At 34.8% G+C, this 15,318-nt stretch overlaps 1 long non-coding RNA gene across 1 annotated transcript in view; it reads right to left on the bottom strand.

Moving 5' to 3' along the window:
* LOC128655455 (uncharacterized) overlaps window positions 1-15,318 on the bottom strand; it is a 139,351-nt gene that overhangs the window by 34,415 nt on the left and 89,618 nt on the right. The window contains exon 2 of the long non-coding RNA XR_008401805.1: window positions 14,455-14,536. This is a non-coding gene — a long non-coding RNA (uncharacterized LOC128655455). The remainder of the gene's footprint in view (window positions 1-14,454; window positions 14,537-15,318) is intronic.

The raw sequence follows: 15,318 nt of genomic DNA on the forward strand, positions 1-15,318 counted from the left end.
ATCCAAAGGTATTTTTCTATAAACAAATGTAAATTCAATAATAGCAATAATATGTTTTTTAAAAAGTCTAAATTTTGCACAAACCATCATTAAAATATACAATATATGACCAAAAGTATGTGGACGCCTGAATATCACACCTATATGAGCTTGTTGGACATCCTATTCCAGAATCATGGGCATTAAAGGGACACTTAAAGGGACAGTCAAATCAAGATTAAACTTTCATGCTTCAGATAGGGCATGCAATTTTAAACAGTTTCCCAATTTACTTTTATCATCAAATTTGCTTTGTTCTATTGGTACTTATTGTTGAAAGCTAAACCTAGGCAGGCTCATGTGCTAATTTATAAATCATTATAGGCCACCTCTCATCTCTGTGCCATTTTGACAGTTTTTCTACAGCTAGAATGTTCCAGTTCATGTGTTCTATCGAGATAACATTGTGCTTACTCCTGTAGAGTTATTAATGAGTCAGCACTGATTGGCTAAAATGGATGTCTGTCAAAAGATCTGTGATAAGGAGGAAGTCTGCAGAGACTTATGTACAAGGTAATCACAGAGGTAAAAAGTTTTTTAATATACTAGTGTTGGTTATACACATTCGGGGAATGGGTAATAAACAGATTGTCTATCTTTTTAAAAAATAAAAAAAATTCAAGTAGACTGTTCCTTTAAAGAGACAGTCAAGTCCAAAAAAACTTTCATGATTCAAATAGGGCATGTAATTTTAAACAACGTTCTTTTACTTTTATCACCAATTTTGCTTTGTTCTCTTGGTATTCTTAGCTGAAAGCTAAACCTAGGAGGTTCATTTGCTAACTTCTTAGACCTTGAAGGTCGCCTCTAATCTAAATGCATTTTGTCAGTTTTTCACCACTAGAGGGCGCTAGTTAATGTGTTTCATATAGATAACATTGAGCTCATGCACATGAATTTACAGAGGAGTGAGCACTGATTGGCTGAAATGCAAGTCTGTTAAAAGAACTGAAATAAGTAGGCAGTCTGCAGAGGCTTAGATACAAGGTAACTACAAAGGTAAAACGTGTATTATTATAATTGTGTTGGTTATGCAGAACTCATGAATTAAGGGATTATCTATATTTTAAAAAAACAAAAATTCTGGTGTTGACTGTCCTTTTAAGTCAAAGTTAAATTTTCATGAATTAGAACATGCATTTGTAAGAGACTTTCTAATTTAAGTCAATTATTAAATTATGCAGTCTTTTTATATGCAATATTTGAGGCATCAGCTACTGCTGAGCTTGTGCAAGAGTTCACTGTATATACATAAGAGTCAGTGACTGGCTGATGGCTGTCAAATAATACAGGGGATGGGCAAATGGAAGTAAATTTTTAAATTTGTCAGAAAAAAATATTGCTCATTTAACATTCAGAGTAAGTATTATTGCAATTCCTTTTATTAGGCAATTGTTGATTATGTTATTCTTCTGTATTGAATGTGTCCTTTAGAAGTTGTCCCTCTATTTGTTGAAATAACAGCCAACACACTTTTTGAAAAGCTTTCCAATGGAAGTGGGAATGGGTCAGTGGGAATTTGTGACCATTTAACCAAAAAAATATTTGGGAGGTACTGATGGAGGGCAAGGAAGGATCTTCCCCAAAGAAAATACCCAGTTGTCTAAAATATCCTGCAGCATTGTGTACCACTCACTGGAATTAAAGGGCCTAACACATACCCTGAAAAACAGCCCCAGGCTATTATCCCTCATCCACCAATCTTTACAGTTGGCATTATGAATTTATGTAGCATTCTCATGGCATCTCCACACCCAGATTCTTCAACTCCTGGAAACATGTTTCCACTGCTCCAGAGTCCAGTGTTGTGGTGCTTTACACCATTACAGACAAAACCTTATATTGCATATGTTGATGTGAGGCTTGTTGACAGCTGATTGGCGATGAAAACCTATTTCATGAAGCTGCCAAATACACAGTTCTTATGCTGATATTGCTTTTAAAAGCAGTTTGGAACTCTGAAGTGAGTGATACAATAGTTGAAAGGTCAAATTTTACACTCTACACACTTCAGTACTTGGTGACTCTGCTCTGTGTGTTTGCGTAGCCTATCATTTCATGGTTGGGATTTTATTACTCCTAGACGCTTCCAATTGAAAATAATAGTATTTACATTTGACTAGGACAATTCTACTAGGGCAGAAATTTAAGTGGTATCATATGACAATGCCAAGTTACTGAGCTCTTCAGTATGACCCATTGGGGCCTATCTATCAAGCTCCGAAAGGAGCTTGACGGCCCGTGTTTCTGGCGAGTCTTCAGACTCGCCAGAAACAGCAGTTATGAAGCAGCGGTCACAAAGGCCGCTGCTCCATAACCTGTCCGCCTGCTAAGAGCAGGCGGACAGACATCGCCGGAAATCAACCCGATTGAGTACGATCAGGTTGATTGACACCTCCCTGCTGGCGGCCCATTGGCCACGAGTCTGCAGGGGGCAGCGTTGCAGCAGCAGCTCTTGTGAGCTGCTGGTGCAATGCTGAATACGGAGAGCGTATTGCTCTCCGCATTCAGCGAGGTCTGGCGGACCTGATCCGCACTGTCGGATCAGGTCCGACAGACTTTGTTAAATAGAGGCCATTGTATTGATAATATTTATATATGGCTATGTGCTGGATTTTATGTTTCTGTTAGCAATGGGTGTGGATGAAATAAGTCATTAGTAGGGGTGTATGTAGATCTGCAAAGGTTCATGAGAAAATTTACTCTGAAAAAAGTGTTTTTAATCCAACTCAAAAAAGTAAAGTTGGGGGAGGTCACATAAAATATATATCTTTTGAAGCATGAATAACATTTATACTTAATACTAATTTATTTTGGTATTATAGGAATCAAGTTTTGAACTGCAATAGCCACTAGGTGCATGTCCATCTATGCAAACCTAATTATGTCATCAGAGGAGGATACGAAGTTGGTTAGTCTTTGTAGATAATTTAAAGGTAAAGTTCACATAAAGGGGCCGACTTATCAAGCTCCGTATGGAGCTTAATGCCCCTGTTTCCGCGCGAGCCTTCAGGCTCCCCGGAAACAGAAGTTATGAAGCAGCAGTCTAAAGACTGCTGCTCCATAACTTGTCCGTCTGCTCTGAGGCCGCGGACAGAAATCAACCCGATTTAATACGATCGGGCTGATTGACACCCCCTGCTAGCGACCGCGAATCTGCAGGGAGCGGCATTGCACCAACCGTTCACAAGAACTGCTGGTGCAATGATAAATGCTGACAGCATATACTGTCTACATTTATTGATGTGCAGTGGACATGATACACTACATCGTATCATGTCCGATCACACTATGCTAAATCTACCCCAAAGTAAACAAAAGTTAACATAATGTTGTTCAGTACAAAATATATAACCTTAAAATACAGAGCGGTAAGAAGGACATGGTTGTTTTTTATAGTTGGTAATATTGTGTAAACATTTTAAATATTCTAATATAAAAATAAATTAATTAATTATGTGTGACTCTACTGATGTCACATACACTGATGAATTGAAGTAAGTGTAGGGTAGAAAAATATCTCTTTTTTCTTTTGTGATTCAGATAGAGCATGCAATTTTAAGCAACTTTCTAATTTACTCCTATAATCAAATGTTCTTCATTCTCTTGGTATCTTTATTTGAAATGTAAGTTTAGATGCCGGCCCATTTTTAGTGAACAACCTGGGTTGTTCTTGCTGATTGGTGGATAAATTCCCCCACCAATAATCAAGTGTTGTCCAAAGTTCTAAACCAAAAAAATTGCTTAGATGCCTTCTTTTTCAAATAAAGATAGCAAGAGAACAAAGAAAAAATTGATAATAGGAGTATATTAGAAAGTTGCTTAAAATTGCATGCTCTATCTGAATCACAAAAGAAAAAAATTGGGTTCAGTGTCCCTTTAAGTGTTCCCGCTCACATGTTAACTTTGCTAGACTGTAGACTTTTTGCAAGAGTCGGGTTGTGCTCGTATTGCAAGTTAAAAGTAAAAAAATTTAGGGCCAGATTACAAGTGGAGCGCTATTTATCGCTTTTATGAAAGCAATATTTGCGCTCAAATGTGTAATACCAGGGCACGCTAATGAGCGCTGGTATTACAAGTTAACAGCAATGTGAACGCGAGAGAGAGCTTCCATAGGCTCCAATGGGAGCTTCGTTCTGATGCCTGTTTGTGGGCGCACAATAATTTAGTGCTCCCCTCATAATTTAGCCCTTAGTGTGAGTGTAAACTCGACTGTGTTAATTTCTTCTCCCATAGACTTCAATAGAACTGCAAAAAAACTCTAATACCCATACTTGTGAGCTAATCTGACCAGGTATATTCAAGATCGCTAAACCCTACATGAAATATTAATATTTCACATTCCAATGTTCTTCACATAGAAGAATATGTTCTTTGTATTCTCAAATACTTATTACTATATATATCTATGCCTATAAATATATAGGTATAGATATGTATGTTACATGAAAGTTATAAGATATATATATAGAAATATATATTTAATAATAAAAAGTACATTATTTTCTATGTGAAGGACATAGAAATGCGAAATATAAGTAAAGCGCATCATGTTTCACAATTTAGATTTTAACGCAGTAGGGTTAGCACACATGAAAATTAAGGCACGCTATTAAAATATTACATATAAAATATTAAAAAAAAAAAAAATGCAAATTATTAAAAATTATTAAACATACTGAAAAATATTCTATATAATCCATAGAATATATCTTTTTACAAAATTTTTAATTATTTTGTAATAATCTTTATTATTTTTTTTTAAATATTTTATACTTAATATTTCAATAACGCAATTTAAGGTTATTACGTTTTCATGTGCACTTACTCGACCGTGTTAAAATCTAAATCCCGTAAACACGATGAGCAAAACACATATTTTACATTCCTATGTTCTTTACATACAAAACTTTATATTATTTTATACGTATTCCTATATATCTGATATGGTTAATGTAAAATACATATCTATACCTATATATTTACAGAAATAGATATATAGGTATCAGTATTTATAGATATATATATAGAAATATATATTTACAATAAAAAGGATCCTGTAAGTGAAGAACTATGAAATGTGAAATATTACATTAAATATACAGTAAAACTAATAAAATCATAAATACATATTTACACACATCTATACTTATATATCTATATATACATTCATATACATATTTAGACATGTGTATGTATGTTTCTCTATGTTAAAGCCCTTTGCAGGCCTTTGTTTTCTAACACTAGATGCCTCCTATCTTTGAGAGCTTATAACTTTTTAATGCAATTTTCTAAAAATAATTTTTATACTTCCCCCCTTTTTTTTCTCTCTCTTCCCTTTCTCCTTCCTTCCCTCATCATTTCTTTAAACCTTTTACCATGTCCCACCACTGAGTCTTTCATCTGTATACACCTATACCATTGTATTTCCCCGTCAACTAAATGCTTCATTGTGTGCATAGAAAATGAGCCCTAACAGGTTACATCCAATTGAAAATACTTATGTTATTTGCATTTTTTGTTATTTTTTATGTCTTGATATATTATAGCATGTGTATCGTTCATTGGACTTTGTTATATCGAGTCTGTGACTGTGCTTTCTGTAACCATGCCTTTACTTGATTTCTTCAATAAAAAAAAACTTTATTTAGAAAAAATAATAATAATTTTTATCAGACAGCATTATTATGAGTGTAATTGTACTGTTTAATGTATTTTTTATGTTTTTTGTGCAACTGTCACGTAACAGTTAACCAGAGCTATGAAGTCATGCTAACCCGGCGCTTGTTAAATTCAATTGCACTCAAGCGAAGCGTTTATTATTATTTTATTTATTATACTTTTTTTATGAAGTGCCATCCTATTCTGCAGCACTGTCCATGGATACAGTTCATTTAAATAAAACAATGTAAAACTTGTAAGAGACAGGACAAAATGTACAAACACATACAGGAGGAATTGAGGGCCCTATTCCCGTGGGAACTTACAATCTAGAAGAGTAGGAGGTTGAGAAACAGGAGGTGAGTACTTCAAGATTGAGAAAGTTGCTAATGCAGAGTTAGATGAGGGAAATGTTGTTAGGTAAGAGAAATATTATTGAGTTGGGTGGTAGGCTTCTCTGAACACAAAAGTATTCAGATAGCATGTAAAGGAAAAAAGATTAGGGCAAAGCCTGACAGCACAAGGGAGAGTGTTCCAGAGGGTAGGTGCTGCATGACAGAAGTCCTGCAGTCTAGCATGAGAAGAGGTGATAGTCTCAGATGCAAGGAGCAGGTCATTGTTGGATCTTAGTGGGCGGGCTGGAGTATACTTGTTGATTAGAGTTGATAGGTAGAGGGGAGCGGTGTTGGTGAGTGCTTTGTATGCAAGGGTGAGAATTTTGAATTTAATTCTGCTATGAATGGGGAGCCAATGAAGGGACTCACAGAGAGGTGCAGCAGATACAAAGCAACGGGAAAGGTGGATCAGCCTGGCAGAGGCATTTAGGATGGATTGAAGGGGGGAGAGGTGGGAAAGAGGAAGGCCAGTAAGTAGGTTATTGCAGTAGTCAAGTTGGGAAATAACAAGGAAGTGGATTATTTGCTTTGTGGTGTTTTAGTGCACAGAAAAGGTTGAATCTTGGAAATATTGCGTAGATGGTTGCTGCAGGATGTAGAAAGCGATTGGATATGATGGACGAAGGATAGATTTAAGTCAAGTATAACTCTGAGGCAGCGGACTTGGGGCGATGGGGAAATGGTGATGCCGTCAACAGGGCTAGAGAAGTCACAAGTTGGCGTAGAGCTTGAGGGGGGGATAAGAAGGAGCTCAGTCTTGGACATGTTAATCTTTAGGTGGTAAGAGACCATCCAGGAAGAAATACCAGAAAAGCAGTCGCTGACATGAGAAAGGACAGAGGGAGAGAGAGCAGGGGTGGAGAGGTTTACTTTCAACTCCTAATAAGAGCGCTATTTTCAAAAGTCTCTTATTTTATTTTTACAGACACTTGTTCTTATTTTAGGAACTTATGGTTTACAGTTACTGTAAGAATGCATGAAAGTTGTAATAAGTTATATGTATAATATAGCTATATTTTTGTCTCTGTTGAAGAGATGTATTGTACGTATTTCTTTTATTTGTTTTAATGAGATAATAGATGTAATATAAGTGCAAATTATTAATGGTGTCCTTAAAGTAGACACTTTGTTAAAGTCTTAGAAAAAAATGTTTACTGAGGAGGAGGATAAACTTTTTGAAATGGTGCTAAAATGAGCATAAAGCTGGTTGACTAATTGCATGATGGACTTTGCAATAAAAGCTGGTACCAAGAACACAGGTTGTCAATCTTTGACATTGTTGTATCTAACAGAGAAATGCTCACTGGGTTTTATATAATACCAGAGGCATTACAAGGAGTGGTCTGGCTGGTCAAAGCAAAAAAAAACGTGGTTATCTGTTTAGCAATACTCGTATTGCTAAACAGATAACCACATTTTTTTGCTTTGTTTATTATTATTCATAAGGCTTATTATTAAGAATTTGTTGCTTAATAAAGTCAATTCCTGTCAAAGTTCAGTGGCAGGTTTGGAGTTGTAGCTCATGTTGATGTAATCTCTCAGATAAAAAAAGGAAACTTAAAGGGACAGAAAACCCCAACATTTTATTCCATGATTTGGATAGAACATACAATTCTAAACAACTTTCCAATTTACTTCTATTATCAAATTTGCTTCATTCTCTTGTTATCCTTTGCTGAAGGAACAGCATTGCACTTCTGACATCAAGCTGAACACATCTAGTTAGCTAATCACAAGAGACAAATGTGTGCAGGCACCAATCAGCAGCTAGCTTTCGCTGATGTAGGATATGTGAGCATTCTTATTCAGCAAGGGATACCAAAAGAACAAATCACATTTGAAAATAGAAGTGATTTTAAACATGTCTTAAAATGACATGCTCTTTCTGAATCAAGCATGTTTAATTTTGACTTTCCTATCCCTTTAACTGGCTTAAAGGACATATAACACCTTCTTTGTTTGATAAAAATGCAATCTTTCAATCAGATCATGTACAGAGTTAACTCCCCCACTTCAAAGTTTCACATTCATGTGGAAGCAAACCAATAGCTGAAGTGAGAAGGTTCTGTGTAGGGAGGTACAAAGCTCTGGAATAAAAGTGGTATTTTGCCTCATTCTGGTAAAACTACTTATATGCCTCATGTTATGGAACTTATGAACAAAATATATGTATTTTAATGTTTTTGTGATAAATGATAAAACACTGATTTTAGAAAGAATACGTTAATTATTTTGTTGCTTGAATTCATTGAGTTCTCTAGGATTTATACTTTTAGAAAATAAATCCAGAAATTATAAAACCTGTTAATTTGTTACCTGTATTGTTTATACGTGAGAAAACAAATTAATTAGCTGTGTGTTAAAAGAAAGAATTGGATTAACTGAAAATGAATTGATTGAAAAAAAGTTTTCAAAATATATAATAAAATAATTTGTAATGTTATACTATCCTATATTTATCATATAATTCTTATCTACTGATGAAATTTTTTATTTGGTATTAGAGAGATTGATAAAACTTTGTGCTTAATCAGATGCATAAAAATAATGCTATATTTATATATCCTATTTATGTGACAAAAACAGACATTTTAGCAATACAATATGTGTTCTGCATTCTCAGTCTATGAAATGTTATTGACAGCTTTTTAAAAAAAAAAATAGACCACAAATGGCCATAAATAGTGTCACTATGCAAAATAACAATTAAAACTATTTAATGTTGAGGCTCAATTTGCCCATTTGTATCATTTTGGAAGTGTAAATTATATCATGTAATTATATCATGTATAGCACAGGATGCTCTGTCCACATTGTGCCCCTGCTCTAAGGGTAGCAGCCAATCTGGTAGCACAAGTCAATGATAAAATTGTTTTACCAGAGAATGTTAGTGTGTCTGACTTTTTTTTAGTGCGCTCTATACTTTCAATAGTTAGCGTGACAAGTGATGAGTTAACATAGGTGGGCAAAAAGTCACAGCACACATAATATATGGAACCCCTTTGCAGAACATGAGCTGCCTTTTGCAGCTCAACAGGTGTGCTACACATGCATTTGGGGGTGTATAGAACCCGCAGCACCCCCATAGATCTGCAACTGGCGTGAAGGTAACACAAAGTAGTACTGAAAAATGTAATACGCCTGGAGACCTGAAGTAAAGTGTATTTACACAAACATATATAAATATTAAATGTAATATATATGTTTATTATTAATAACTTGGATTTCAAGGGATATGGTATTGGATGGGGAAGGGATCAAAAGTGGGAATATATAATATATGTGTGTGTGTGGATTTATATGTATGTATGAATATGTGTGTGTAAGTAAGTGTATTTATTTGTACATATGTAGAAGTATATGAGGCGAAGGACTTTAATCACACAAGCCATTTGCTTGTAATATGGAAGTAAAAATGGGGGTGCCATGGATTGCAATTGACTCCAGTCAATGTAACATTGATTAACATACTAGATAGATTATTTTGTTTTTATGAATTTGTGAATGCCTTAAAAAATGATTGCTTCAATAATTTTTCAATAACTAACCACTACCTGATGCCTTAAGAAACAATGGACTAGATTACAAGTGGAGTGCTATTGATAGTACAGGGTACGCTGTCAATATTCCAGGTCTGTGCTAAGAATAGTGCATACTCTGGTAATACAAGTCCAGGCTAAAACAGAATTATGAGTAAATGTTTAGTTCGCCCTATGATTTAATAGATAGCACAACTGTTTTAAGCATCGTTCATATTATTAGTTTGGAATTGTGCATTGCACATGACCTTAAAAGAACATGAAACCCAAAAAAAATTCTTTCATGATTCAGATAGAGAATAAAATTTTAAACAACTTTCTAATTTACTTCTATTATCTAATCTGTTTTATTCTCTTGGTATCATTTGTTGAAGGAGCAGCAATGCACTACTGGTTTCTAACTGAACACATGGGTGAGCCAATGACAATCAGTTTATATATGCAGCCACCAATCAACAGCTAGAACCTAGGTTCTCTGCTGCACATGAACTTGCCTAGATAAACATTTCAGCAAATGATAACAAGAGAAAGAAGCAAATTAAATAATAGAAGTAGATTGGAAAGTTGTTTAAAATTGTATTCTCTATCTGAATCATGAAAGAACAATTTTGGATTTCATGTCCCTTTAAGAGTTAGGGTTAGAATAAAAGTATAAGAAAATACATGTAAAACATATTAAAATAAAGTATTTAATATTTTGTAACATGCCTTCAGCTTTAGTGCATTTGGCTTAGCGCACCTTCAGGTTAGCTTAGGGTTTTGTTGCACACCCCGTAGAAGGCTATGGCGAGGGGAATTTATTATAGCCACGCTATTCAACCTCCAGATGTTAGCGTGCCTGAGGTTTTCACTTGAGCAATAACTTTTTAATTTAAACTTGTAATATGAGTACAAGTATAAGAGTGCTATTGATTTAACTTTGGCAGAGTTAACACTCAATAACAATAATATGTTTGCGCTCCAGTTGTAGTCTAGCCCAGTATTTTTAACTGGGAAACATGGTGCATATTAACGCACTTTTACACTAAACCTTCTTGCCTGTGATGAATTTGATCTTAACCATTTCTCTCTAGAAAACCCTTATGACCTTATGACATCAAAATAGGTTTTTTAACCCATTATAATATTTTTCATCTTTATGGTATAGCATAAGTAATAGAGCTATCTTCCTACAAGGCTTATGTTGAATCTGTATGGGGTTATCATGAGAATGAGATTCTTCCCTCTATTGAAGATTTCAGATATTGACTTGAAATACTATGGCCCAGATTACAAGTGACACGCTAATGCTAGAGTGAGACTCGATAAGTAAAATTGCTGGACCACGCTGAAATTAGTGTGCAACTTGATATTGCAAGTGCACGGTAAATCAGATTTACCAGAAAAAGTTTAGTGCGGCCATCATCGCTCTAGCGGACCCATTACTTGCAATGGATATTGTAACCGCACTAGATTTTGCTGATATTACAAGCTGAAAGTTATTGGTTGCATTCAAATGAAAGTCCAAATGAATACAACACAGATACAATATATATCTATATATCTATATATATATATCTATATATACCATTGACTAGTGGTATTAGAGAGATTAGATATTTCACAATTATTTCTCTCTTAAATTAACCCAATAAGACATCTTTTTTATTGCATATCTTCCTCTACCATGGCCATTGGTATATGTTTTTAACTATTTAAGGTGGAGCATATCATTTTGTTGTTGTTTTTGTTTTAGACATGTGTAGTGAATACATTTATAGATTGTATTAGATCATGAATTCACTATTTTTGTTTTTGGAGTGATTAGGTACCTTCATGCATGTGGAACATCTGTTGAGATATTATAGGTTTATATGGATAGTGCTAGCTAAGGAATCCTTTATTTTTTCTCTCTGTTTCTCTCTTCTTTTTTTCTCTCTTTTTTAAGGGATTCATTCTTATGACTGAATCCTCCGATGCACCCTGGGACATATTAATTTTGAAGTCCCAGGTTTTTCCGTCTTTGATAATAAATTTGGGTTTTTCTATGAGCAGGTTTGATTAACCTTTTGGTAATATATATATATACATATATATACACACTCACCGGCCACTTTATTAGGTACACCTTGCTAGTATCGGGTTGGACCCCCTATGTCTACAGAATATATCTATCTCCAACAGTAGTGGCACCTGGTGTGGTCTTCTGCTGCTGTAGCCCATCTGCTTCAAGGTTCAACATGTTGTGTGTTCAGAGATGGTATTCTGCATACCTTGGTTGTAACGAGTGGTTATTTGACTTACTGTTGCCTTTCTATTATCTCGCACCAGTATGCCCATTCTCCTCTGACCTCTGACATCAACAAGGCATTGTCGTCCACACAACTGCCGCTCACTGGAAATTTTCTCTTTTTTGAACCATTCTCTGTAAACCCTAGAGATGGTTGTGCATGAAAATCCCAGTAGATCAGTAGTTTTTTAAATACTCAAACCAACACCAACAACCATGCCATGTTCAAAGTCACTTAAATCCCCTTTCTTCCCCATTCTGATGCTCTGTTTGAACTTCAGCAAGTTGTCTTTACCACGTCTAGATGCCTAAATACATTGAGTTGCTGCCATGTGATTGGCTGATTAGCAATTTGTGTCACCAAGCAGTTGAACAGGTGTACCTAATAAAGAGGCCAGTGAGTATTTCTGCAGTTTTGTTTGCTTGAATGGCACACTACAATTTGTTACTACAATTCATTGTTTCAATCTATGCATTGACCATCTAACATTACACAGCTAATATTTACTATACTCTAACATTGCTGAAGGGCTGACCTAATCTTAATGATTCATTATTGCTATATTATGCAGTCTTTTTTTCATGAGTTTAATATGTGTAATCATGACTGATTTAGCATTTTTGGTCCGCTGTTGAATTTTATTACCATGGCCATGGTTCATGTTTTTATAAATATTGTGGTTGTTATAGTTATATTTATATAGTCAATAAATGGTTCACTTCATTGTGATTGACCTAGTGCATTCTGATTTTTTGGTGTTTGTCTGGTTCCTTTTGATTACTGGATGCTCTTAGCCTGATATTATTTTATGGAGTATTATATGAGATGTGCTGGCTAAGGAATCCTTTTTCTTCTCTAACACTTTAACCTTTATTCTATTTTTCTTGATCTTCAGTATTTTATTAATATATATATATATATATATATATATATATATATATATATATATATATATATATATATATATATATATATATATATATATATTTTACAAATATTATTAATTTATATAAAGAAATATATATTGAAAAATAATAACTTCTTCTAAGTGAAGAACATAGTTATTTGTAATATTCCTAACACACCTTAGGCTTTTGTACAATTTATCTAGTTCAGTGTCGAGTTAACGTGTGAGCCATAAATAGACAAGCCTTTCTTTAGTGCACCCCATTGAAGTCTAAGGGGAGAGGGAGTTAGCACAATATTGATATTCAAAGTCCTGAAGTTAGCTCACCTGAGTCTTTTGCTCATGCACTTACTTTTAACATTCCATTTGTATATATTTTATATAAATATAATATGTGTATTATATTTTGTTATTTGTATTTTTCAGTAGCTAATCACTTCCCATCATTTGTCTTATTTGAAGGATCCAATCCGTGCCTGTTGCTGCCTAGCCATGATTATTTTGTTAGCAAAGCTTACACTGTTTTGCAGTTCTTTATCTCATGATTACTGTCACGGCCAATTAGGGACACTCCCAATTTTTTATTTGGGAAACCCACATTTTTAATTTAAATTACAGTAAAATGGGCCAAAATTAATAATGAAAGTATATTACAAAGTCATCATACTTTACCCTCTCAAAGAGTTTAATTCCTCTTTAACCCTAACCACATCTGTCTACTACACACAGCACTTATGACCCTTACCCTCCCCACAGTTAATTAATTTATACCACAACTTCCTTCACACCACACATAGCACTAATTGCACTTACATAGTTTGTGCATCCCACTATTAATTTTAAGGAAGTTTATGCAAGTGTTTGTGCTACTACTGTCATGTGGTTTCCTTACTTTAGCCACTTGCATCTTTTTTCAATGCTGGGTTCAGCAATGCATTATAGTTTCATGCTGTGGGTTGCTGAATCATTTTTTCATGTAGTTGCTTTTCACACCTTTTTGTTTCCTGTCTGATTTCTGCTGAATTGTTTTGATCTTTAGCTTTCTGATTCTACTTATCCTGATATTGAACTTGGCTTGAATTGACTACTTTTCTGGATCACACCTGGTACTGCTTGGTTCTATTGATGTTAAAGTAAAGGTAAACTTTGTTGAATGAAAGCTCGGCTTTTGAAAATACTATTACAAACAGGGGTACTTTCATTCATCAAAGTTTAGAAAGCAGCCATTTTATTTAAAAACTTACCTTTCTTCTTTTCACAGCCAGAGCAGCTTCCCCTACCCGGAGATCCTCTCTTCACACGTCAGCAATGACTTATCCGGCTTCCTCCAATCACGGCTTTCCCCCCAGGGAAGTCATTGCCAGAGGCCATGCCTGGCTTTCATTCATCAAAGTTTACCTTCACTTTAAACTTTGCTTGTGATAGTGATATATACTCAGTCTAAGGGGGTTGACTCTGTGTTTTCTGTGAAAGTATAATCTAACAATGGATCCTGCTGAGCTTTCTAATGCTGTGACTCATCATGGTGTCTTGCTTGGGGCCTTTAATTTGAAGTAACAAACAATAAAAAACTGGAGACCATAACTAATCGGCTTGCCACTCTCGCTGCAACAGCTACAGCTAATCCCACTACTACCTCTTACTTTCAGTCTGTACCAGTGTCTGTCTCTTCTGTGGCTGTGGATGATGAGTCTCCTGCTGCTCCAAAGAAGTTTGAAGATGATGCTGCATAATGACAGAAATTTATAAATCAATGTTAATTACATTTCAGGAATCAATTACACAGTTTTTTCTTCTTTACAAGCCAAGTTGAACTATTCTATAACTTCTTAGAGACAAATAATAATCAAAGGTGTCCCCCTTTATAAAACAACTCTGCAATTTTGGATAATTATGAAACCTTTTTCTCTTTTTTTTTTTTAAACTGTCTTGACCTTCCTGTAAGAGCAGCTGCAAGATGAATCTCATTTATATTATGCTAGGGAAACTGACCTGCAGAACAATATGCTATGAAATTCAGTACTTTAGCCTCAGAGGCTAACTAGAATGAGGGGGCACTAAAAGCTGATTTCCATGAGGGTCTCTTTTAGAAGAGTGATTTTAGTTATAGACAGAGACCTTAGAGGAATTCATTATTTTTTTTAAAAATTATTTCTTTATTTAGCATACAGTGGTATTATCAACAGCAAGTCCAATATCGTATATCAGTCTACAACAGCTATTAAAATGTAACATTCTTTCTCGAGTCCTTGAGATGTGGGTGGCTTCTGATATAAGTCATGTATGTTGGTCTATATGCTGCTTTTAACTAAAGGAGGTCTATGCTATTCAAATGTCCAGTACACTTTGACCTCCTTAGTGCTAATGCCAACCAGACAAAAACAAAAGACAAACTCACTGCGAAATCTTTCGCTAATCAAAATTAACATAAATGTAGAACAGCTTTAACAAAAGAATAAAAACAATATATCAAAACTTAGCCCATGGATAATATGTGTGTAGACATA

This window comes from Bombina bombina, chromosome 4 (assembly GCF_027579735.1).
Source record: "Bombina bombina isolate aBomBom1 chromosome 4, aBomBom1.pri, whole genome shotgun sequence".
Classification (NCBI taxonomy): domain Eukaryota; kingdom Metazoa; phylum Chordata; class Amphibia; order Anura; family Bombinatoridae; genus Bombina; species Bombina bombina.